The following is a 26106-nucleotide window of genomic DNA, read 5'->3' on the forward strand; positions in this document are numbered from 1 at the left end:
CCCCAGAGAGACCCAGGGACAGGCGATGGGGGGAAGGAAAGGAGACCAGAAAACACTGCAGAGAGACGGGGGAGAAGGCCAAAGCGGGAGGAAAGAGAACAAAGGGCAAGAGGAGAGGAAGTCGAGAGAAGTTGGGACAAGGGAGGAGAAAGTTTGAGAAAGGGGGCGAGAGAGCAAGCGAGGACGGTGTAAGAAAAGAGGAGACCGAGAAAGTGAACTGAGAGAACTCGGAGAATTCGAGAACGAAAAGGAAATAGGAAGGAGAGAAGACGGAGAAAGAAGCGGAGAGAAAAGAGGGAAGGGGAGAGGGGAAGGCGTCAGAGAGAACAGAGAGCCGAGAGGCGGGTGAGTGGCCCCGGGAGGACGTGCATCACCTGCGTGGCGCCCCCCGGTGCCGTGGTGCGGTCCTGCTCCCTTCGTCTGTGAGCCGCGGCTCGCCCAGCCTCCTAGGATTGGCTCCAGCCTCCCATTCATGTAACCTGCGTGTGCGTGTGCGTGTGCGTGTGTGTGTGAGTGTGTGTGGTGTGTCTCTCGCTCGCCCTCTCCGTCTGTGTGTAGAGAGCGAGGGTTGGGGACGGAGGCAGGCAGGCGAGCAGGCAGGGAGGGGAAGAAGAGGAGGGAAGCTATTAAACACACACACTCACACACGCGCGCGCACACACCCGCCCCAACCCCCCAGAAGCCTCGGGATTGCAGCTGTTTCATGTGGGGCAGCAGTGCTGGCAGGGACGCCGGCCGGGAGCGGCCGGGAGCGGGAGCCAGGAGTGCGCGCGCGGCTGGAGACTTGCTGGGGCTCCACTCCCTGCGGGAGCTATTGTTGGTCTCGCTGGAGCTGAGCGCAGAGCCGGGACCTGCTCCTTCCTGGGCGCCCTGCTCGGGCACGCGGAGCCGAGGAGCCTCACCGCCGAGAGCGAGAGGAACCACCGGCGCGGCGCCTTGCCTCTCTGCCGCCCTCCTCCCCGCTTCCCCGGCGGTGGCAGCCTGCAGCCACGGTAAGGCGGCGCGATCTGTTCTACGGAAAAGCGCCTTTGGGGACCGCGGCGGCGCCTCCCCCGCTCTCAATACTCTCTGCGCTCGCTAGCTGGGGCAGGGTCGGAGCAGCTCGCGAGGATGTCCAGGGCTCCGGGAGAGGCTCGCCCGCTCCCCCGGCCCGTACCGGGGGAGGCAGGGAGGACGGCAGGGGCGCGGGTTGCCGGTGAGGCGAGTCGGTCTGGAGCCCCGAGCCTCTGCCGCGCAGCCCCCGGAGCTTGCCGCGGACTGGAGCCTGGGAGCCAGGGCTAGGGGAGAGCAGGGAGGTGGGCGCGGGCCGAGGTTCGTCGGCCTCGCCTGGAACCCCTTCCCCACCTTGGCCCCAGCGCCCGCAGCCGCTCTGCAGACCCGCCCGCCCCAGGGCCCCGGCGGGCGCTGGAGGAGCCCGCGAGGCGGCGCCGGGCTCCGGGGCTGCAGCCTGCCTTGCGGGGCGAGCGCCGGCTGCGGCGGCCCCGCACGCGCTGCGGTTGGAGGGAAGAACCGGGAGACGCGACCCCAGCTTCGCGCCCTCTGCAGCCGGCGCGGCGCTCCTGTCTCCTAGCCTGCCGCGGTGTCCACCTTTCCCTCGGAGCGAGTTGAGGCTGCAGCCGCCGGGTGGACACTCGGAACGCTCCCGTGTGTGTGTGTGTGTGTGTTTGTGTGTGTGTGTGTGTGTGTGTGTGTGAGAGAGAGAGAGAGAGAGACTGCTCGTACCCCAGCTTCGGGGAAATGTGCTCTGGAATGAAATGTGATCACCAAGCTCCTTAGTCATTTTCCTCGTGATTTAAAAACGCAGTCTTTATATTGGAGGAGCAGACGGGAAGGTGGTCTCGAGGAGTGTGTGTGTGTGTGTGTGTGTGTGTGTGTGTGTGTGTGTGTGTACACGCAACCAGGGAATCACAGTCAACTACTCGGGCGAGGGGAGGTTCAACTGGTGAGTCCTCGTTAGCTGGGCAGTAGGGTGGGCTTTGCTGGGCGCTGCCCTCCCTTCTCTGCCCTGCCTACGCCTAGGCGAGGTTGGAAAGTACTGGAAATTCAACTGCGTGGTCTCTAACTTTGGAAACTGGCTCCCCTTTCAGGGCGAGACGTTAAAGTGATTTGTGCACCCTGGTCCATGTGGACGAGGGTATTATTACTCAGTTGGCTTACGGATCCCTCTTCAGAATCGCGGCAATCCCCCGCCCAGTCCCTTACCCCCTCCTACCACCAGCCCTGGCGAGGTTTGTAGAGATGCAGCTATCTGTAAGCCACCAATGCGGCGAAAGCGGCGCGGAGAGACAGCCTGGGTTTTGCCGGGTCCTGCTTGCAGTCTTGGTATTTGACTAGACCACGAGATCGCTGCGCTACTTTTGGAAGGCGGCTGCGGGGCACACTCGGGATTCGAGCGCCAGGCTGAAAGGGTGCCCATGTGTTGAGCTGTGCGGCCGCGCACGCCGGGAGATCTGCCAAATGGCATCGCGGGCAATTACATAAACTGCCTCAGTGATTACCGGGAACCGTGATGCGAGCCCCCTGTTCGCGAAAGACAAGCCCGAAAGTTTGCCTGCTTGAGGAATGTAAGTACCGGGGCGCTCCTATCCCGGGACCAGACAAGAGAGCCGCCTCGCTTCACGGCGCCCACTCCTGCGACGGGCGTTGGGTGCCGATGCTGCTGTCCCCAAAGGACCGGCGACCGAGGCAGGGACTGGGAAAAGGATCTGGGATTGATCAGAGAGAAAAAGCCGGTCAGAACTCAGGATCCATTGAGTTTACAGGGCCCAAGCCTCCCCTTGGGGGTGTTGGGAGGCCTTCCAGGGAATGCTGTATTAGGAAACTGGCTTTGTGTCCTGGGGAACCCCAAAGGCCCTTTTCTCTGCTTCTCCGAGCGCCTCCTCCCCATCTGCCACATGCAGTTCCCTTCATGTTTAGAAACCTGCCCGCGATGCCTTGTCCCCGCCCCCCCCCCCCCCCCGGAGATGCCAAGCATCCCAGCAATGCAGGCCCACTCTGGCGCGGGGTTCGGAGGGAGAGTGCTGGCCTCTGCCAGAGTCCGCCACCATCAGGTACCTATTCCTGGTTTCCTGGGCTAGGCCGGCTTTGATGGGATGGGGACGGGTGCCGAGTATGGCTTCCGTCCCCCTCGCTTCTCTGCTACGCGGACAGCAATTTGCTTCTCTTGTGTTTATTCTCCACATCTCGCTGCTGCCCTTTGCCGCCTGCAGCACGTTGATGGTCTTTGATAGAGAAACCATAATAGTAGAGTGTTTTTAAATCTTATTTTTCGCGCATAGCGGGATAAGCAACCCCAGACCTGGCAGTGCACTGCAGATCGCTGAAGTCAGGGGCACAGTGCCCCTGAGTTCCCTCCTCCCGCAGGCGGGGGGGTGGGGGCGTGCACGGGTGGGGAATTTTTGTTTTTGCCACATTCCATCTTCCGGAAACCTCGCATCCCCTCCCCCCCGCCCCCCGCCGAAATCTCGGGTCTGTCTGAGTGTGTTCCGCGCTGTAAAATAAATCCTCCCTCCCGCAGACCTGTGGGGCCGTTCGGATTTCCTGCCACTGCCAGGATCCTTTAACAATGCGATTGCAAAGCTTGTGCTCGGCTGGGAAAAATCCCCAGGTGCCGGCCGGCCTCGTCTTGACCTTGCTGAAGGCGCCTTTAACCCGGCTGCCTGCGGGGGTCCGGGAAGGAGGAGGGCGCCCTGGAGGGGCTGAGTTCGCTCCCGGGGCAGGGCGGGAATCGGGTCGCGGCGGGGCGGCCGCGGGGAGGGTATGGGGCTCCGCAGCAACCTGTTTCCCTGCGCTCAGGGGCGGCGCACTCCCGCCCCTCGCCTCGGCGGCGGCCCCGCGCTACCCTCCTCCCCGCCGCCCTCTGGTAGCCTCCGGGGGTCCACGGTGGGCTGCGCGGGTCGAGGCCCAGTCGCGCTCCCCCCGGCGTCTGCCCGTGGTCCCCGTCTGGAGGCTCCTTAGCGAGCAGAGCCGCAGTCCGCGCGAGCTGGGCCGCTGGGTGGGCGGGGCCGGGGCGGGAAACCCGAGCCGAGACCGCCGCGTTCCAGGCCAAGTTCCAGCCCGCGGCGCGGCGCGGAGTGCCGGCGGCGCGTCCCTCCCCTCTCCTCGCCTGGCCCTCCACCCTCACCACCCCCGGCGCGCTCCCGGCGCCCCGCCGCTCAGCTTTGCCGGGAGCTCTCCGCCGAAGTTACGAGAGATGTTTTCACAGGTGGTGGCAGTGGAAGCGCGCGCGCGCCTGTGTTCGCGCGCGCGCTTGGGAGGGGAGGTGCGCGGCGAGGCCAGTCATCTGGCAAAAAAGAGATTCCTCTCTTTGTAGGCGTTGGAAGGGCGCGTTGAGAAGCAATCTGTTTTCTCTGGTGACGGTGAGGATGGGAAGTCCTTTCACCTGGTGGAATTGGACCAGTCGGAGCTGATTTCCTGAGGTGAACGTGTGTCTCCTCTCGGCCCTGCTTTGCGAATGTTTGGAGATTTGGACGTCCCCACGTTCTTCAGGACTTAGGATGGAGACGTTCATATAGTTTTAGGGGACTAATTCAGGGAAGGTTTTGTTCCTACCACGTGTCTTTGAGTGGGGGCAGGGTGCAGGTTGGTGTGTGAGTTCGCCATCTTCTGTGGTGGGGAAGTTGTCAGGGATGGAGAGGTTCAGTTTTCGAGAGAGGTCTCTTGGATTCATCTGTCAGCATCCTCGTATCAAGGCTTCTCTTTTGGGGCGGAAGGGGGGTGGAATGGGGGCAGTAGGCCAATGAATCATCCCGATGGACTGTGGGGGGAACAGGATCAGCCTTGCTCAGTGCGGGGGGCCCAGGGGGCAGAATCAAGGCTCAGCCCTAAAAAGAATCATCAGAAGACAGTTCTAGAAGCGAATGGAACGATCTGGAATATGAGGTAGTGAACTCCGTAGAAACGAGTGTTGCAGTAGAAGGCTGGGTATTTATTGTAGGAGTGGGTGATTTGGATCTCCAAAGGCTCTCTTCCAATAGATCTGACTCTAGGTCGTAGAATCTCCTCACCCCTCTCTGGTTTTGTGGCAGTAAATTGATAGGATGTGACTTTAACCCCTTAATTTTCTGGACGGGAGTCATGATTCTGTGGCCTTAGGCTAATTACCTTTGGAACTTCAGTTCTCTTGCTTGTAAAATGGGAAGATATGTCTGGTTTACAACACTATAAGGATTAAGGTCCATAAAACCTCTGACACACTGCAGGCCATTCACAGATGGTCATTCCCTCCCACCTCCTTCATCCCTTTGGAACATTGTGCATTTGAGGGTGGGGAATGGGCAGGGAACTCAACAGCCCCAGAAGAACCAGCAATATTGCATCCACAGTCTATTTAAAAACAGCTCAAATGCTTGAAACCAAAATATCTTCTCTTTTCTTAGAAAAGTCATTTCCAGTTTTGTTAGAATTTCTCCCTCATTGAGTCCTTTTTTTCTGACAGAATTACATGGTTGTGCAGGTTGGCATGTTGCATAACCTGATATTTCCAGATCAAAAATTACGAATATAGGAAAGAAGGTGATTAAGAATCTAAGATGCTGTTGGGCAACACAAGCAAGGGACTCAGTTTGAGCTGCCTGCTCACACTCTTTAAATGTCACAGAGGTTGAAGGAAAATGAAACCTACTAAGCACACAGTACAGTCCTCCCCTGGGTACTTAGCTGCCGGTATAGTTCTAATGAACGGCTGCTCTACCTGGATCCCAGCCCTCCTGCTGTTCCTGTCCCAATACATTCTCCCACATCCAGAAATCTAAAACATAAAACATAAGAACAATGGGATTTCAATCACCTCCTTGCAGGTTTGATTCCAAGAGCCTAGCAGGGTAAATCAACGTCAATTTCAGGGCCAATTTTTTTTTTTTGACCTGCCTTCTTACATGGTCTATCAGCCTGGCTTATTGTAACTGAAAGCTAAATCGCTCCATCTTTACTTTGTGTTGACAGACTGCTATGGGGGCCACTTTGAAAGTAACACATGCCCCAGTTCCCAGGAAACCAAGCATGCGTGGATCCCTGAATTTATAGTTTTCCATAAGGAAGGCTTCTAATGAAACTGTAAATGTAGAGGCTTAGTCCTCTGTAGGTTATATATTTTTACTTTGTCACAGTTTTTTTCCTAACTTTTATTGTCTTTATTCTAATTACCAAAGCAATATATGTTCACTGTAGCAAAGTAAGACAATATAGAGAAAAGCAAAAAGAAAATGTTTCACCACATTTTGGGTTGTACCTTGTGACTTCTCTTTATGACTGTAGAAAAAAGTGAGATCATAGTTACAATATTTTGAATGCTTATTTTCCTTTAATGGTAAATCTTTCCATGCTATATCTTTTCCCCCATGACAACATTTTTTAAAAAATTTATTTATTTTTATTTATTTTTGGCTGCATTGGGTCTTCGTTGCTGCACGCAGGCTTTCTCTAGTTGCAGCGAGCAGGGGCTACTCTTCATTGCGGTTGCGGGGTTTTCATGGCGGTGGCTTCCTCTTGTTGCAGAGCATGGGCTGTCGGCGCACAGGCTCAGTAGTTGTGGCACGTGGGCTCAGTAGTTGTGACTCGCGGGCTTAGTTGCTCTGCAGCACATGGGATCTTCCCGGACCAGGGCTCGAACCTGTGTCCCCTGCACTGGCAAGCGGATTCTTAACCACTGCGCCACCAGGGAAGCCCTATGGCAACATTTTTAATGGCTACATAGAACCCCAATGTTTTAATATGGCATAATTTAGTTGAACAGTACCCAAATTTTGACTTTTTGTTTATTTTTAGTTTTTTTTGTTATTATCACAAAGCTGCAGTAATTATTCTTGTACACACTGTGTAATTTTAGTATTTCCTTAAGATAAAGCCCTAGAAAGTGGGATTGTAGGGTCAGAGGCATATGCCATGGTGAGACTTCTGTCACACATGAGAAGCAGTAGGGTCCACTGTGATTTCTTCTTCATTTTTTTAACCAGATTATGGCAGCTTACTTTGCAATCCCTCTTGGGAGCTTAGGTAGTAGAGGAAGGTAGGGGTGATAAATAAACCTCAAGCAGGGGATTTGCATAACTTTGAGCTGTTCTGCTAAACTGATAGGCAAATCTTTTTTCCAAGAACATTTTTCTTCGAATGAGTCTTCACTCTCTGTAGCCCTTCAGCCAGCAATGGAGTTGAAATATGTAAATATGTGTCTCTGTATTGTAGGTGGGGCTGGCTCCCTGGTGAATGACAAACAGTTCCTCAGAGAAGTGAGTGTGTCTTTGCATTTGGATTCCCACCACCCGCCCCCTCCCCCGCCTTTATTTTTTTGGTTCAGAGGCTTAGTAAGGAAACCACCCCACAGTAAGCTTATCCGCCCTCCTAACCCCACCCTACCCTGCACAGCATTTATTGGGAAAATCAGCCTAAATGTCTCACTTCATGTTCCCTGGGCACAATAAAAAAAAAAAAAACCCGCCTACATGCTGTTTCCAAAGTGGTAGTAATTGGGCGCTACTCTTGTCCCATCCTTGCCTGGGCCAGTTCAATCTGAGGGTGCGTTTGTCAGCCTTCCTCTTTCACGTGTCAGATTTCTGTGACCCAGAAAAGATTTGTTCCCTGTGGTTAGATGACTCGTCATCTGACAAAGGATTCTGTGCAGCCAGTGGGGGAAGTCCTGTCCTTCCATTACCAAGGTGTCCCCAGGCTCAGCAGGAGACATCAGGAGTTCCTTTAGATAGGATGGAGAGGTCACCTCAGCATTGTTTGATGGTGTGGTCACCATAAAGGAAACCCACTTTGCTGGTCACAGACTCTGAATTCTGACAAGTGTTTAGATGCTGCCTTGATACTGATTCCACTCCAGTTTCACTAGGGAAGGTGAGAGAATATTTTTGTCCTTTGTCACATTCCAAACATCAAATCGGGGCTTTTCTTTCATTTGGAAAACAAAAAGGAAGCAAGACATCAATGTAGCAGGATCTCAAGAGCAGGTGTTCCGTGTCCCCTCGTCCCTGTCCCCTGAGTCCTGCATTTGCTTTGCCGATGGATGGTAGCCCTGTGGCCTGGGCCCATGGTGGGGAAAGGGTATCAGATGCAATTGATTAATCATTATAATTGTCAAGAACCCTAGGTTTTAAGGATGTTTGTCTCATAAAGACCCCATTTTCTCGCTGTGGAATGATTGTTGATTTCTAAAAGTCTGGTCTTTGAACTCTTTGAAAGTCAAACCAGAGTTGGAGCTAATACTTAGGGCTCTGGTGAAACACTTGCCCATTCCCGGAAATCAGATTCCCTCTCTAGAAAATTAGGTTGGGAGAGGAGAGTAGATTTGATGTTTTATAAGGTAGTGCTTCTCAAACTTTAATATGAACACACCTTACCCAAGAATCTTGTTACAATGCACGTTCTAATTCAGTAGGTCCAGAGTAGGTCTGAAGATTCTTGGGGCCCAAGAATCTGCATTTCTGACAAGCTCCCCGGGGGATGCTTTGCTACTGGTCCGTAGTCCAGCTTGGAGTAGCAAGGTTTCAAGCTGCTTCCTACTCTGACATTATTACAGAAAGTAATAATAGTGACCTCCAGATGTCAGGGGGAACGGTCTTATATTTATAGTTTGGTGTTGTAAAAGGACGTGTCCGTTCTTGCCTTTGGGGCTTTGAGAATTGGCATCTTCATTTCCCCAGGCAGGGTGGGGAGGGACATGGTCAATCCTCTCATCCTGTGGTTGTCCAGGAAATGGAAGAATGGGGCAGCAGCAAAACAAACGGAGTGCCTTCTGTGTGTCAGGTAGCTGCTGTTATAGCCATGTTCTGGATGGGGAAACAAGCTGAGAAAGTCAAGCCATCCGCCCAGGGGCACACACCAAGGCCCAGCATTTGATCATAGGCTTCTTGGCCCGCAAACCTTATTTTTCTTAGCATGGCAACTTTGTAACTTTCTAGAATGCCACATAATTAAAACTGAGTGCTTAGCAAAGTGTTTCCCTTTAGAGGTGCTTTTACTGGGCCTGTGTAAGAGTGGATCAAGACATTTAAAAATTTTCATCATTATCATGCAAGCAATTAAAGTGCTTAAGAGCTTAAAAGCAATTTGTTCAAGTTGGTTAAATATCCGCCCTCTCCAATCTTGTTTGTATTATTAATTTATTCATCAAACTGTGACATCAAAACCATTGTGAAGGTAAATTTCAGTATCTTCCGATTGGTGGAATCTTTCAAATAAAAGCACTTTGCATTGATGAGAGCCACAGTGGAAGGATCTGGTTCAGGATGAGTCAGAGAAACCAACCTTTTACTAAATAAACCCAGCCCTGCTTTGGCCTCTGGATGAGTATTGGTCGTTGAAACGTTTTATTAATGTGCAGTTATTCTGAGAACCAGTCAGTAATGCAGCTCTTTGCAAACATTAATTAGCTGATCTTCACATCACCCCCACATGGCAGATAAATAGCATTAACACTGAGAGAACAAATGGACACACAGCGATAAGGGTAGAAGAAGCAAACTCTTGCCTTTCATTCAGGAAGGATGATAGAGGTAGGTGAAATTAGGGGACTCCATGAGTTTGTCACTTAATAAATACTCGGTGGTACACTAGGTAACTCCAGATCTGTGCTGTGCAAGGTGGTGGTCACTAGTCACAATTTAAGTTAAATTTAATTAAAATTAAGTCACATGAATAATACATTTCCTCAGTTGCACTAGCCAGATTTCAAGTGCTCAAGAGAGGATAGTGGCTGCCATATCAGACAGCCCAGATACAGATCATTTCCATCATCGCAGAAAGTTCTTTTGGACGTTGTTGGTCTAGAAGCTTGGGATAATCAAAGGCTAAGGCAAAGGTCCTTGCCCTTCTGGAACTCTCATGTAAAATACCCTAAAAGGATACCTGATATTTGACAGCCATTATATAACCCAAGCTGTGGCTGGGTCCTTCTGGGTGGTGGGTAGGGACCCAACCCATTGGAGCTCAGACTTCAGTTCAAATCCCTGTTCATCCACGTACTGGTTCTATGACTAGAGGTAGGTTATTTAAACTCTCTGTGCCTCTTTGCAGATTCATGCTACTATTTTTCACTTATTAGCCAAGATTATTTGAAAGACAATGTTAGATTCTGCAGAAGGTGCTGGGAGACAGGTATTCTCCTTTGCTGCTGGTGGAAAGCAAATTAACATACCCTTTTAGGAAAGCAATTTGGCAATAACTGTCAGTAGTCCTAGAAACACTTATTCCCATTATCCCAGTATTCCAATTCTAGGAATCTCGCCAAAGAAAATAATCAGAGATGGGCAGAAAAGATGTAAGAATAAAAACGTTCATTGTGGTGTTATTTATAATGATGAAAAAAGAAGAAAAACAATTGGATTGGACAAGTAAAATATGGCAGAGCCAAGCAGTGGGATAGTATACAAAGATTAAATGTTGTTTCTGACATGTTTTTTGTGGCATGGGAAAATGCCACGATAAAATTTAGGTTTAGAAAAATACTGAACGCTCTACTATTAAGTCCCAAATATATTTTTCAAAGCAGGCATTTGTTGAAACAGGGCTAAAAAGAAATAGACAAAGTATTAAAGGTTGTAACCTGTGAATTAATAGAATTTTTGATGATCTTGAGAGAATCATTTTAGCTTTTTCCTCTAAATTTTGTGTTTTATTTTTATTTTGTTTTACTTTTTTTTTTTTTTTTTTTAACTGAACTAACCTATAAAGTTTGGCAACTGCGTGCCCCCCTGGGGCCCTGTGCTCTCCCCTGCGCTGTGCGGTCAGAGACTCCCAGCTGTTCCTAATCTGCCCTTTCTAGCAGTTTGGAATTTCTGGCTTATCCTGTCTAGTGTTTGTCTACCGTCAAGGCCTGGACGTGCTTCCTAGCGTCCAACCTGAATTGCTCCTTACAGGCCCTGAAGTCAGTTTCTACGGCGAGCACTCAGAGGTGATTACGACTAAGCAGTCTGGAGTATTGGGGAGAACATCAGCTTTGGAGCCCGAAAGAACTGGGTCAGACCCTGACCCTCACCTCCTGGCTGTGTGACCTTGGGCAACCCTTCTGGGCCTCAGAGTCTTCATCTGTAAAGTCGGGAAAGCAGCAGAGCCCATCTCATATCACACGGCTGTGAGGATTAAGTGTTCATTCAGGAGAACACCTGGCACACACAGGTAAGTAATGACGCAGGTGACTTTGGGGCCGGGTGTGCGGTGCCATTGAGAACGTTAGCCACTTTGTCCCCCAGGATGCTTGCTCTCTGGAGGTTGGCAGGGTCCCTACTTTCCTGATGAAGGAGTGTGGCATCTGGTGGTTGCAAGACTTGTCCCTGTCACGTGGGTTTGGGTTTGCAGAGCTGGGACTCAGCCGATGCCTGGCTGATGCTGAGTCATGTGCCTTCTCTGGTCCAGGCTGGCAAGCGCTGTTGCTGCCTGGGCCGTTTTCCTTTGTTTATTGGTTTCCCTGGGATGCACTTCATCCTAATCCGGTGTAAACCTCTCAACATTTCCCAGCCGTGCACTCGTCCCTCTCAAGGAATAAATAAAGTGGACATTCCTTTTATGCAGGTTGAATGATTATAGCAAAAAGATGCCTAACTAAAAAGTAGTCCTGATAGAGTGACAGAGGCAGGGATGCTTGGCCTAGAAGCACTTTCCAGAAGTATCCAGGACGCTGTGGTCCAGCTCACTTTTTTTTTTTTTTTTTAATTTTTATTTATTTATTTATTTTTGGCTGTGTTGGGTCTTCGTTTCTGTGTGAGGGCTTTCTCTAGTTGCGGCAAGCTGGGGCCACTCTTCATCGCGGTGCGCGGGCCTCTCGTTATCGCGGCCTCTCTTGCTGCGGAGCACAGGCTCCAGATGCGCAGGCCCAGTAATTGTGGCTCACAGGCCTAGTTGCTCCGCGGCATGTGGGATCTTCCCAGACCAGGGCTCGAACCCGTGTCCCCTGCATTGGCAGGCGGATTCTCAACCACTGCGCCACCAGGGAAGCCCCCAGCTCACTTTTTGCCCTCTTGAAAGGTCTCCTCCCACACTTCCCCTCTTGGTAGCTTGAAAGAGACCCCAGATTTGTGGATGGCCCTGCTGCCAATCCTGATACTTTATTTCTGTGGGACCTCGGCAAGTTACTTAATGTCTCCACGCCTTAGTTTCCTTATACATAAATTGGGAATAATAATGATTATTGGGTAAGGATGTTGAGAGGATTATCATGAAAGAATGTGGCAGTTTTGTGAGTCCTTCTCATTGTTGAATGAGCATCGTTATTTCCAGAGCCTTCCAAGTAACTTCTCGAGGGTCACCAGAGTCACGAGTTCTTTTTCCTCCACTATGGGTGGTTCTCTCCGGTACTTCAGTTAAGTACTTTTTAAAGCCATGTAAGACAGTAGTCAGTGACAATGGATTTTGGGTTGAATTCGCTGTTTGTCTCCTGGTAGCTGTATGAATTCAAGTAAGTTACTTCTCAGAGCTTTCAGCATTCTTTTTTTCATTTATAAAATGGAAACTAGAAGTCTCTACCTCAAAGGGTTGGTGTGGGATTGGTGAAGCCTGTATAGTGCCTCACAGGCGGCGTCTTCTGTGTGAATGGTAGCTCTTGGCATTGCTATTTTTCCTTCCTGTTATCTCCTCGCCCACTCACCTCCTGGTCCTCTGATTCTTCCTTCCAGAGCCTTGACTGAACTGTCATCATAGTTCAGCAGTGGACATAGGTGTGCATGTGTGTGGAGGGCAGTCTGAGTGCTTGGGAGGGTTCAAGGAACCCTATTCAGGTTTTTGCAGGTCAGACTCCGAGAGGACCTCTGGCATCCCTGCCTTCTGAAAATGGAGGTGCCTGTAGAAATGGAAAAACCATCCCGGTTCTGATTCCAGCTCTGTCCCTTTGCCACGCTGCACCAGCTTGGTCAGAATCATTCTCTACCTGTTTCTCTGAGCTGCCGTCAGGTGCTAGATTTCGAGTTCCAGCACAGCACCCTGCACAGTGGATCCCAGCCTTGGCTGTACCTTAGCATCACCTGGGGACTCTTTCTTATCAGTGACCAGCATCCCAGCCCCACCTCCGAGTGCCCTATAACGGCTCTGGCTGGGATCCAGGCATCAGAGCTCTGCAAAGCTCCCCAGGTGATGCCAAGGTGTAGCCGAGACTGAGAAATGGTGCAGAGTGTAGAGCATCGTGACATGTTTGTTTCCTCCCTTCTTCAAAGAAATGTAAAGTGATCCCGTGTTGAGGAATTTATGTATGAGGCAGGTGACCTAATTTATTTGAGCCGTGGGACTACGGATATAGCAATCAAGGCTTCTTTCCCACCCCTTCCCCAGGCCTTCTGGCAAACTGGGGCATCTGCAAGGGTTAGAAAAGTAGCCTTGTCTCCCAGCCTATCCTCTTGTTCCAACACAGTTAAGTTCTGAGTGCTAGAAAAGGCCTAGCCCTCGCCTGGAGATGTTGTGATACTGCTTTGACCTGGTTTTGCTCCTTTTATGTTCGTTTCTGGGCAGAGCGCTATTAACTATTCCTGCACAGCTCTCCACCCAGCCAGCGGGGCCTCAGGATTCCCTGGGTAGAAAAGGGAATGCCTGACCCGTGTCCACTTCCTCTAAAAGGCTAATGAGATGGAAGTAGCTCTTCAGGGTTGGTGCCAGCATCCTGATGTGGCCCAAAGACTTGGAGACTCCGCACTTCTGGATGATTTGGGTGATTTTTACATCTTTTAGGTAATTAATATTTGCTTGAGAAATCCTCCTACTTGAGATCATCTCAAACCACACCCCACCCCCGTGCCCCAAGCTGGGAAAACATGCTGTGTTCTGGAGAGGGCCTTTGAAACTTAACATGCATGGGCACTGCCTGGGGACTCTTCCAAGCATGGGTTCTGATTCAGTCAGCGGGAGCGTGGGCCTGAGACTCTGCATTTCTAATAAACTCCCAGGAGATGCTGATGCTGTTTGTTCAAGGCCCACAGGTTCTAAAACCTTGATCTTCCTTCCTGCTCCTGCTCCCTCCTCCTTCTCCTCTCCCCAAGTTCAAGACGACCACGCGTGGAGTATCTGAGTGGAGTCCATCAGATTTGTGCATCTCTTTGTTGGTATTGTGGTGGCCTCAGTGGTGGCAGCTGCAGGGGGACACTAGACATAGTAAACGGTGGTCATTTTCATAGTGTCACAGAAAGATTCTAGTTCCACGTGCTACATGGTCCTCTTCAGGCTCCTTTCATGTCCTCAGACTAATGAAACCTCATGACACATTGTGGAATAGGTAGTTATTTTTATTGCTAGGATGAATATTACTTTGAAAATTTTATAACATTTATCATGTTTTTATTTAATGTGATTTTCTTTCTGATTACACCAGTAGTACATGTAAACAACAGAAAATTTTTAAAACCTAAGATAACCCGGAGAACAAATGAAAATGACCCGTAATCCTGCCATGTAGAGGTAGCTCCTCCCAGCATTTGGGTTTTCTCTCCAGTATTGAGTCTACATATAATCCTACTCCCCCTCCCCCAAACCCCCTCCCCCGCCATTTGGAGCAGATTGTACATATTGTTTTGCAACCTTAATATATCATATTTCCCCATGCCATTAAACTTTCCAAAATGACTTTAAATAGCGACATAGTAGTCCGTCATAAGGTTATGTCGTTATTTGTTTAACCAATTTCCTATTGCTGTTTTCAGTTTTCTACCACTGTCAATAATGCTGAGATCAACATTTTAATGTGCTTGTCTGTTTATTTCCTTCAGCCCAATTTCTTTACTTGAAATTGCTGGGTCAAAGATTATGCAGCTGTTTTTTTTAAGGCTTTTGATATGTGATGCTAAATGGTCCTGGGGAAGGATTGAGCCCAGTTTAAGTTCCCTCTTGTTTGCTAAGAGTTAGATCAAGGAAGTTATCATTGCTCACATTTTATGTGGGGAGCTGTCACTCACCAGCAGTGCCAGGGTATCACTGGAGACACCCAGAGCAGACGTGCCCCGCTGGCGCCCCAGCTCCTGGCCAGTGTGTGTGGAATGGCATCCGTGCTCAGTGCGATGGTCATTGGGCTGTCAGGGTGACCGGGACCGCATTTTGCTTCCTGGATCTGTGAAGATGCCTGTATTTTTGAGGGAAGAGGGAAAGGGAGAAGAAAGCTACTAACACAGTGTCTCCCAAACTTTAGGCTCATAATCAAAATATATCCAGAGCCTGACCATTCCCACCACCTGCACTTTTGCCACCCTGGTCGGAGCCCCATCTTCTCGTATCTGGAGGACTGCATAGCTTCCCTCACTGGACTCCTGCTTCTGTACTCACCCCCTTGCACTTCATTCTCAACACAGCAGCTCGAGTGATCCCATTAAGACGTGAATCAGAACAGGTCACCCCTCTGTTCAAAACTCTGTAATGGCTCCCCGATGGCCTTGGAGTAAAGGTCATAGTCCTTACACGACCTACAAAGAGCGCCTCCATGCCAAGTCTCCCCTGCATCTCTGACCCCACCTCCTGCTCTGTTGGAACACTTCAGGCCCACTCGTGCCTCAAGGCTATGACTTCTGCCTGGAGTGTTCTTCCCCTGGACATCTGCATGGCCAGCTGCCCACCTCCAGGTCTTTGCTCCTCCATCACCTTCTCCTCAAGGCCCACCCTGACAATCCTGTTGCATTGGTGAACCCCCTTCCCTGCCCCTAGTGTTCCAGACCTCTCCTACCCTGCTGTGTATTTTCTTCTTTCCATGGTGTTAAGTACTATGTGTTACAATTTTAACAAGATCACTCTGGCTGCTGTGTTAAGAATAATCTGAGGGCAGGATTGGGGGTCCAATTCAAGGGCAGAACATGCTATACAATTTACTTCTTTGTTATGCATATGGGCTGTGGACATAAATAAAGACCGCCCAGCTGAGAGCAAGCAGAGGCTCTTTATTCAGAGCTGGCCATAACAAGGGAATCGACCACCATCATGAGCCTCCGGTGAGACTCAAAGGCAGGCAGGGAAGTGGGGAAGGTTGACAGTGAAAAAAGGGGAAGGCTTGAGGGCTGCTTTGATTGGAGGCTGTTGGCCTGAGGAAGCTGGGGGCGGGCTGTCTTCTGTGTTTGGTTTGGGAAGCATATTTGTCTTTTCTCGTTGGTCCTGAGGTGGACGGGGAGGAAAAATTAGGAAAGCTGGCAGGTTACTGACCAAGTCCTGACCATGGGGGGCTGGTTCCTACAGAGCTTGGGGGATCAGATTTCTGTTTTCATATATGTCTGGCGGTTTTCCATTTGTCTGTTTAGCCTCTCGGGACTCTGGTGCGTCTCCACGAGGCAGCCATCTTTGTGGTTTGTTCACCGAGGTAACCCCAGTGCCTAGAGAGTGTCTGCAGCTCTCAAGAAGAGCCTCTCAGTCTTTGCTGAATTCTGTGCTGCGTTTGGCCTACGTGACCTCTTGAGTCCCCACAATCCTCAAGCTGAGGTCTTGTTTGCCCCATTTTCCAGAGGAGAAAAGGGGGCTCACAGAGGTTCGACCTCTTACCCAAGGTCACCCCCGCCCCGCCACCAGCGAGTCAGGGAGCCAGGGTTCCTGCCCAGATCTACCTGACCGTAAAGGAGACGTCCATCTGCAGGAGCTGTTCTGTAGTTAGTCCACGGGAAGCGGAGGGGTGGGGAGCTCGTCCACTCTCCACTGTGGCAGGAGCAAGATACACACCATCTTCAGATGTCTCTGAATTTTCAGCTAAAACTTTTAATAGAAGATGTGCAGCCTCTCCCGACACCTGCCTGCACTGATGACTGGTGCCTTGTAGCTAAAATTAATTAAGGTTCCTGGAAAGAGAATTTCCCTTCATAACCTACCCCTGAAGGTGGAAATAGGCTGGAAATTCATTCTACACCAGAGTTTGGGTGATTGTCTCAGGCACCAAACAAGTTTCTAAGGCCCCCACCTTTGGGCCAGTGTGTATGTGTGTGTGTGTCTGTGTGTCTGTGTATGTGATGGGGCCGGGGATGGGTGGGTGGAATGCCTATCATTTACAGCACATTCTTGGAACTTTTCAAGTTGAAGTGTTGCCATGGTAACTCTCATGGTTGTCATTTCTTGATTTGGTGTTGTCACTCATCTCAGTTTCCCATCCCTTAATAATCGTGAAATTCAAGTTACTTGTTCAGAAGTGGACCCCAGAGGCAGGCAGGCAGGCAGAGGCCAGAGAGAGGATGTGACATGGGGAAGGCCAGCAGATGTCACGAGCTCACAGCAGACAGGGTGCCAGGTCCAGCTAAGATAGGCCATTTGATCCCTACTATGTGCTGAGCAACCCCCCTACTGTGTGCTGAACATTGCAGCTCTGTCGGGCTGACTTGCGATGCTCCGTTACCAACTCTATGAGCAGTGGAGCCAGGATTTGAGTCTGCATCTTTCTGCCTCCACGTCTGTGTTCTTCTACTTCACCATTCCAGTAGTCAGGAAAACCTGACCAGGACTCTGGGGCTGGTTTCTTAGGAGCTAACCAGCAATCTTTCCCCAAGGGCTCCAGAGACCAAGGTAGGCCAGAACTGGGTGGAGAGCTGGCTTCAGTTCAGCATCAGGGAGAACATCCTACCAAGTATTGCACTGCCTGTGGAGGGAGTGAGCTCCCCATCATGGGAGGAGTGCAAGCAGGGGCTGTCAGAGTATGGAGGAGAAGCTTCCTGCAGGCGGTGGGAAGCTGGACTCACTGTCCTCTTTAAAGATTCAGTTACAGAACGGCTGGCTCCCTTTGGTGAGACTGCTCATCTGGATCCTTGGCACGGTTATGGAGTATCCTGACTGATCAGTCCATTAAAGCTTGCTGAGTGAGCTGTAACCTGCAGTCGGTGTCATTCAGGACAGAAGGGCAGGGGAATCCACTCAGACCTAAAGGTTCTTACGATAGCCTAAGAGTATTATCAGACGTGGTGAGTTGGAGAGTCCAGGCCGACCTTGTTTAAATCCCGGCTGAGCCATCACTGGCCCACGCGTTCTCCGCTTTGGCACCATTGACTGGATGATTCTTTGTAGTGGGGGAGTGGTCCCTGGTTGAGATCCGCTGCGCTAGTTTGTATGACTTTTGGCAGATTCAGTAACCTCTTAGTCTTAGTTCCTTCATCTTTAGTATGGAGTAACAGGACCTGCTTTCAGGAGGAAACGGAGTAACATTAATCAGGCCTCCAGCACAGCCTGGCACCAAGGAGACACATCTGAGAAAGAACTCTCATACCCAGGTTGTCTGGGGGGGGCAAAACAAGATTCCAAAAGAAAGAAGTGTTTGGGGTCAGACTTGAAGGGTGAGAATATGTTTTTCAAAAGCACAAGAAATATTGCGATCATATGCCTCCTCCTCCCTCTGTCCTCCGGGGCTTCCTCTCACTTGCTGATCGCTCCCCTTTTCTCTCCTGCAAAGTCGGCCAAGGAGACTCTCTGAGACCCTTGGCTCATGGAAACAGTAGGTTTGATTCTGGCCTCCCATTTAACCCTCCCTCAACCCCCGCCCCGTGCCTACTGTTCCTGGCGTGAGCATAGATTTCCCCCAAACCTGGAGCAGGCCAAGAACAGGCCCTTTTCCCTGTCTTGTTAAGTATGAATTGGAAATTGTTTCCATGTAGCTTCCCTGCCAAAAAAAAAGCCCTGAGTAAGCGTTCAGATCTGGCCTGGAGGCAACAGGAGCTACAAAGGCAGCTGAATATTTCATGAAGACCTTTTCATACCACATGCTCTGCTCTTATGGAGGGGGTTGGGGAGAGAGCAAGCTTGGGAGTCAGGTTATCTCAGTCTGAGCCCTGACTCTTTGGTGGAGCTTTGGGGGAAGTCCCTTAACTTCCCTGAATCTCAGTTTCCTCACCTGTGAAATGTACAGGCTTTCAACTAATTAGGGATTTGTTGTGAGGGCTGTCAGAGGCAATATAGGTAAAGTATCTGGCAGGGTGCCTGGCACAGAGTAGGTGCTTAGTAAACATTAACTTTCCAGCTGGATTCTTCCTGTTCTCTTCCCAGAATATGTGCCTTTGGGAACAGCATAGTCCTTCTGGGTGACACAGGCCCGTGGCGTGGGACTCCTAGAGGGGTTAGGCTCGGGGCAGCCTACCAGCCAGCTCCTTTGCATCGGAGCTTTGGGATCAGGCCCAGCATCCTTGGAGAGCTCACAGAAGGCAAGATGTAGAGAATTCTCGCTGCTCCCATAGCCGAGCATAGTGTCAATTCCAAACTAAGCCAGCCTATCCGAAGGCTGGTTTAAAATAAAGAGGTGACAAGCAAGTGCCTTCACTGGTCTTTGTTCAAAGATGAGTAATTAGAAGAGCAAAACAGAAGCCTGATGAGGCTTTCCTGCCCCAGGCCCAGGCCCCAGCCTCAGACCAGACCCTAGCCTCTCCTGTTCCTCCCAGGGAGGCAAGGTTGCTGTAATGAAAACAAGAGGATTGTGGTGTTTTGTAACTATTTTTATACCTACATCAGACTTGATGTTAATGCCTCTGAATAATTTATCATTTTTCTTTCTCAGCTGGCCTCTCCAGCAAGTTTCTCTCTCAGGGAGGAGGGAGTTGGTATACAGGAAACAATGGAGTCAGACAAACACAGACTCCAAGGCTTCTGCTTTCCTAGGGCTGGATGACATTATGAGGTATCCTATTATGAAGCAGGGGCCTCATTAAATTTACGTGGCAGGTATTCTTGTCTCCATTTTACAGATAGACAGTGGAGGCTCAGAGAGGTTAAGTAACTTACCTAAGACCACACAGCAGGAAGTGAGGGAGTCAGGATTCAAATTCAGGTCTTTCTGATTCTAGAGTTGGCTACTTCTATTAAGATGGGCTCCTTTCTCTGCTGTCCTTTACCGTGTGTGTGTGTGTGTGTGTGTGTGTGTGTGTGTGTGTGTGTGTAGACTAATGCTACCTGTTAGCTTCCAGGGCATCTCATGAAATCACCCCCAAACAGTGTGCAGGTGACTGGAGGTGGAAAGAGGGACCTTGGAGGCTCAGAAATGAGAAGCCGGGATGAGGGAGTCCCTTGGTCCAACAGCTGTGTATTAATGGGAAAACTGTTGCTGCTTTTTAACAAGAGGTCCCTTCAGTGCACATTGCAGGGCCCCAAAGTATTTTAGCTCGCTTTCCGTCAGCACCACCTGTGGGGTAAGAAGCCCTCCCTCGCAGTCCAGCCATCCTCTTTAAAGTGGTATCTGTACATTGCACCTCTTAGAAGGGGGTGATTGGCAGCTCTAAACCACCCCAGACAACGGGAGAGAGTGCACTCTTATCACCTGCCTCTCATAATTAAAGTCCATCATAGACTTTTAATGGGTATTTTGAAATAGACATCCAGGCTTGAAAGGAATCCTACTGTAGATGGAGATCAAGTCTCCCTGCAAAGGTACTGTCCCCCTGATATCTTTTTTTATTTCAGAGCCAGGGAAGATTACGCATTTTCCATATTCTGTTCCTTTATCTCCTATTTAGTTATTGGTGACCTGGAGATGACTCAAGCACTTTAAACTCTTCATTCTACCTTGGTGAAAACCCCGCTGGAATTACCATATGAACTCTCTGTGGGAGATAGGCCTCTGAAAATTAGCCAGGGACACTTATTCCAAAAGTGCCCATCGTTATGACTTCAATAAAATGCACTGAGATAAAGCAGTTGTTAGTAATGTTAATAACAGCTGTATTTTGATAGGAAGGCACTTTATGACTGTATCAAGTGATATCACATTCCGTTAAATAAAGTACTATTTGACACGGGCAAATTCCTTGATATTAAATTCCAGAGAGCTGTATGAAATACTCGGTCTCCTTCACATATATGCGTATGGAAGCGGCCGTGCCATTTTTTTTTTTTCTGGATGACTCTAAGAAAATTTGCAGACTCGGTAATGGAATGACATTCCAAGAAGGCTTCTTATGTGAAATAGTTTGATTTGATTTAAAATTTTATGAGCGTTTAAAAAAATGACCAGTGTGTTTTCAGAAGTCTCCGCATGTGATTTTGCAAAGGGGAGAGATGAGAGAGAGTCACATTTAAAAAATTCCTTCTGGGTGGCAGATACTTCTGTGCAGGGCTCGTCTCACCTATGGCACACACAAGCGCCACTCTAGATATTATCAGCTGGGTTTTCACTGACGGCAAACCTGAGGCTATGGAAAGTTAAGTAACATCCCTAAGGCTACCCTGCTGGTGGACTTAGGATTGAACCTGACTTTGTCCGACTCTGAAATGTGTGCTGTTACCTCTGCCCCATGCTGGCCTCCTGGAACAGGGTTTCAAGCATTTTTTCCATATTGCGTGGGTGTGTGGATATATGGAAGGGCGTAATAGCTTTTTTTTTTCCATGAAGGAGAAGAACCCCATTAAAACACTGGTTTGTGTCCAAATATGTTTGAGAAATGCCAAATTAGACAGGTTAAACGTGTTCTTGTACTGCAGGAATTCTCAGAGCCTTGACTATACAGATGTGAATCTCCATGGGAGGGAAATAGCGCGTAAGTGTTCTTGAACTCCCAACATAAGAGTTTAAAAAAGTGTTTGCAGAACCTCTCCTAAGAGCAGCGTTCCTTCAGAAACTCTTTGGGAAGTGCTGACTCCACGGATTCAAGAAGGGACGGGGTTCTGAGAAGTGATCAAGGCAGAAGGCTGCCCTGCAAGCACTCTGGTTGCCATTCTTCTTGGCGGGCAGCAAGCCTGCCTTCTCTTTCTATTAGTCACTCAGATAAATGGAGTGCTTTTCTGTTCCAACCCCTTCCAACCTGTTTTATCGGAAGCATCAAAGATTTAAATACAGAGAATAAGGGTTTAACTTTTTTTTTATATGTTAAGTCATCGGGAGGGAGAAAAACTTTACCTTGTATTGTGAGGATTTGCACTGTTGAAAGAGCTAAAAGACAAAGATAAGCTTTAAAAATATATACAGAACAAAGAGAACACAATGGGTTGGAATCAAAATATTTAAATCTGCCTTATTCCATTAAGGGAACTAAAAAAAAAATGGCCTCTCTCTCTCTCCCTCTCTCTCCCCCCCTCCCCTCCTCTCCCTCTCTCCCCCTCTCTCTCCCTCTCTCTCCCTCTCTCCCCCCCATACACGCACACACATACACACACACACACACAGAGTCACGCTGGAATTGTCACACCCCAAACTGTCATACCCAAAACCTTTCCACCCTGGATCTGGAAGGGAACTGAGGGATAATTTGGCTCACCTATGTAGCTAGAGAAACTGAGGACTCAGAAGGATGGACCTTGCCTCAACCCACAAAGCCAGTTAGTTCATGGGACGTCTGGCCGAGTGGAGGAGACAGGGATGGTGTCCAATATCTTCTGAACTGCTGTGTGGCAGCCCCTATCTCTCTACCTCCTTACAACCAACCTGGTAGGAGGGCGTTAGCTTCACTTGAAGTGGAGGAAATAAGGCTGGGACGTGATCCGCAACACACCATGTATGGTAACTGGCTGTGTAGTGGCATTTGAACCCACCGGAAAGTCCGTATCACAGCATCAAGTCCAAATTTTGAGCTTCTTGACTGCCAATCTGATTTTACCATCTTACCCAGTACCCATCCCTGACTCACAGGAAAGATCTGGGGATTGATGGACCCCATTGCCTTTGAGTGAGTGAGGCAGGAGGGATCACATCCATCCCCGGGCTGTGGTCGCAGTGGGTGCCATGCTGAACATGGAGGGAGCAGTACTCATCCCCGTGGGTGTGGGCCGCGCAGCTTCCTTGTTCCCAGCTGCTCAGGTGGTTTATAAGCAGCGGAGTGAGTCACACGGCAGACAGAGACCGCTGACTCAGCACAGAGAGGGAGGTGCCCTCAGTTCTTGATTCAGGGTTGCCATGGCTCGCTGGGGGTGGTTTTGAATTCTTTAAAAAGCCAGGTAGGTTTTTATCTTCTTGACTGCTTTGGATGTGAGTTTGTTGTGAAGACAGGGGGATGGCTCAGCTGCCGTCCATGGACTTCTTTCCATCCTATGCTTCAAACGTTTATAAGCCAAGCCTGTTATAAATATGGCCTGGAATGTACACATTCCAACGAGGGGCGCTGCCTTCAGAGGTGGTACCTGGAGGGGCCACACATTCATTCAGGTGATGCTGTCACTGCAGGACACAGGGTTGGACGCCTCCTTGGGACTCTGGGAGTTCAGGCATTCATTCACAAGTCTTATCAATTAGTATTTGTCAAGCATGTGCAATTTGCCAGGCACCGTGGTCGGCCAAGTCAGGGAAAAAGACAACTGCTACCTTCAAGACACATGCCTGCGAAGGAGTGATTGAAGAAGGGTGTACATGTACAGGGGGCATACAAGAGGGCAGCCACTTCTGCACAGAGGCCATCAGGGAAGGTGTCACATAGGAGGTGAAGCTTGAGCTATGTTGAAGGGTCATGAGTCAGCCAGGGTGACAGGAGAGGATGTTGTACCTGGCAGGAACAGCATCTACAAATACAAACAGGAAAACGGTAGATCAAGTTATTTCAGAAGGACTCAAGCAAAAGGTGTCGTACTGGGTAATGAAGTGGTAAGGGGGAGAATAGATTGCAGGGGTTTCTAATAGCCAGCATTGACCTTCAAAGCCAGCTTATAAGTGACACGGTTGGCTGTGACTCATCAGATAGAAGTGGCATCTTGTAACCAATAGTATCAGTATTCCTGGTGGTGTCCGTGTTCCGCATACTGCAGTTCCAGTATCTTTCGCTTATTTAGGGAAATCAACTGCACTTTAAAGAAGCAAATTTACCACCATTGAGAAGACTTCCCCAAAGAGATATTCTAGACCAGTGCTTTTCAGTAGAAGCTCCACCGGGACGGAACCGTTCTATATCTGTGTTCTCTAATATGGTAGCCATTTGTCACATGTTGCTATTGGGTCCTTGAAATGTGGGTAGAATAAAATTTAAAATTTTATTTATACTTTATTATATTTGTAGTAGTTATTTATCATGCAGAATTATTTGTTATATGTATATTCTCTTTCTGTTGGGCTGGGCTGGTCAAGTGGGAGGAAGCAGACAAGCTTACTGATGACGCAGTGCTATATATCATATACGCCATATATATATGATATATATGCAATGCTGTATATCATTGCTGATGCTATATATCTCACCATGTGAGATATACAGTGGGAAAAGGGCCTCCTTGGAGGTGAGCACTCCAGCCAGGGAGAATGCAGGTAAAGGGTGACTTAATCTGCCTGGGGGCCACCAGGGTAAGCCTTTAGAGAGGAGAGGCCTTCTTCTTAATGGGCCCTGTGAGTTTAGGAGCTCTCCAAGTGGGGAAATGTGGAAGGACTCCCCAGGCAGAGGAGAGAGCCTGAGAAAAAGGCTGTAAGCTCTGGAAAAGTGCATCCACAGGGGAAGCCGGGTGGGATGTGGTGACCTCAGGAAGAAGGAAGCCAACTCAGGAGCTTGGACTTTTTTCTGATGGTGCAAGGGAGCTATATATAGGTGGTATCACATCGTGAGTATCAGCAGGAGAGTCACGAGAGCATCGTCCGGGATGGCGGGAGATGTGAATACTGCTCTTCCAAGGGCTATGTAATTCTGCAGGCATGGAACGAAAACACCACAATTCAAAGGCAAGGATTTAAAGTAAAATGCAAAGGTAAAATTTCTTCTACTTAGGTAGGGCTCTTCTTGTTACATTGTCTCATTTACTACCACTCTCGTGTTTGGTGTTTCCTGCCAATTAAGTGCAAACAGCAGTATCCCGGCGCCAGGAGGGTATTAAGGAGGAATCCCACATGAGCATCGGCAGCCCAGAGAAAGAAACTGACGTCCAGAGAGGCTAGCCGGCCTGCTCTTAGCTGCTCCTCTTTCTCTTACAGCACGTAGCCTTGCCCTGGGTGCTAGAACTTAGTCTCTGGGCTAAGGAAAATTCCAGACACATTCCCAGCGCTTACATAAGAGTCAACAGCTTGAAGGACACCTGCCTTTAAAGAACAAAAATAAAGCTCTTTTCAGTGATTCTGTCAGCGCACCGTAAATGTGCTCAGCACTGGTGTTCTGAGGCCAGTTCTTAGATCTGAGGCTCTCAGTTAACTACTTTCCAGATATCTGTTTTGCCTTTCATGTTATACAGTATCAATATATTGATCAGGGTCTCAGCCACAGTGTACCTTGGCTAAACTGTCCTGTGTTTCTAGCAAATAGGGAATGACTGCGTGAGGGGTAACAGTGTCAGCGTTACATTTGTCTGCAGTGTAGGCAAAATTTTTCTTTTTTTTTTGTTTTTGGCCGCCGTCTGGGTATGCTCCCAAGTCCTGACTGTGCCTGAGAGATGGGATGCCAGCCCTGCACAAGAGCAGTGTAAGTGGCAGGCCCGCCCTCCGGGGTGTAGAGCAGAGGTCTGGAAGGGAAACTGGCCCTGCCTCCAGCGTATCGTGGGAAATAGGCCAAACTAGCTGACCTCGCTGAGTCTGTTTCCCCATCTATGAGACTGGATGTCAATACTGTCCTCATTCATTTGTTATGAGGGTGAGATGCTATAATATATGTAAAACTCTGAGCATCATATTTGTCACATATAGGCATACCTCACTTTATTGTGTTTCCCAGATATTGCATTTTTTTTTTTTTTTTTTTTACAAATTGGAGGTTTGTGGCAACCCTGCATTGAGCAAGTCTATCAGTGCCATTATTCCAACAACATTTGCTCAGTTCATGTCTCTGTGTCACATTTTGGTAATTCTCACAATATTTCAAACCCTCCACCAGCAAAAAGATTACGACTGAAAAGCTGAGAGCTCAGATGATGGTTAGCATTGTTTAGCAATAAAGTATTTTTTAATTAAGGTATATACATTGTCTTTTTAGACATATGCTGTTGCACACTTAACAGACTGCAGTATAGTGTAAATGTAATGTTTGTATGCACTGGAAAGCCAAAAAATTCATGTGACTCACTTTATTGCGATAGTCACTTTATTGCCATGGTCTGGAACTGAACCCCTAATACCTCCAGGTATACCTATAGTAGGGTAACAGGGTAACAGTTTAATACATGGTAACTAGCACTGTTATTTTTTTTTTTAAATTTATTTATTTATGGCGGTGTTGGGTCTTCGTTTCTGTGCGAGGGCTTTCTCTTCGTTTCTGTGCGAGTGGCAAGCGGGGGCCACTCTTCATCGCGGTGCATGGGCCTCTCACTATCGCGGCCTCTCTTGTTGCGGAGCACAGGCTCCAGACGCGCAGGCTCAGTAATTGTGGCTCACGG

General features: G+C 49.2%; 1 protein-coding gene across 1 annotated transcript in view; it reads left to right on the forward strand.

The window, feature by feature from the left end:
* Positions 1-405: 405 nt before the first annotated feature.
* TENM4 (teneurin transmembrane protein 4) overlaps positions 406-26106 on the forward strand; it is a 740746-nt gene continuing 715045 nt past the window's right edge. Inside the window, exons 1-2 of the mRNA XM_082410302.1 lie at positions 406-992; positions 10857-11115. The gene's annotated coding sequence lies outside the window, so the exon portion shown is untranslated. The remainder of the gene's footprint in view (positions 993-10856; positions 11116-26106) is intronic.

Source organism: Balaenoptera physalus (assembly GCF_965194825.1).
Source record: "Balaenoptera physalus genome assembly, chromosome: 10".
NCBI lineage: Eukaryota > Metazoa > Chordata > Mammalia > Artiodactyla > Balaenopteridae > Balaenoptera > Balaenoptera physalus.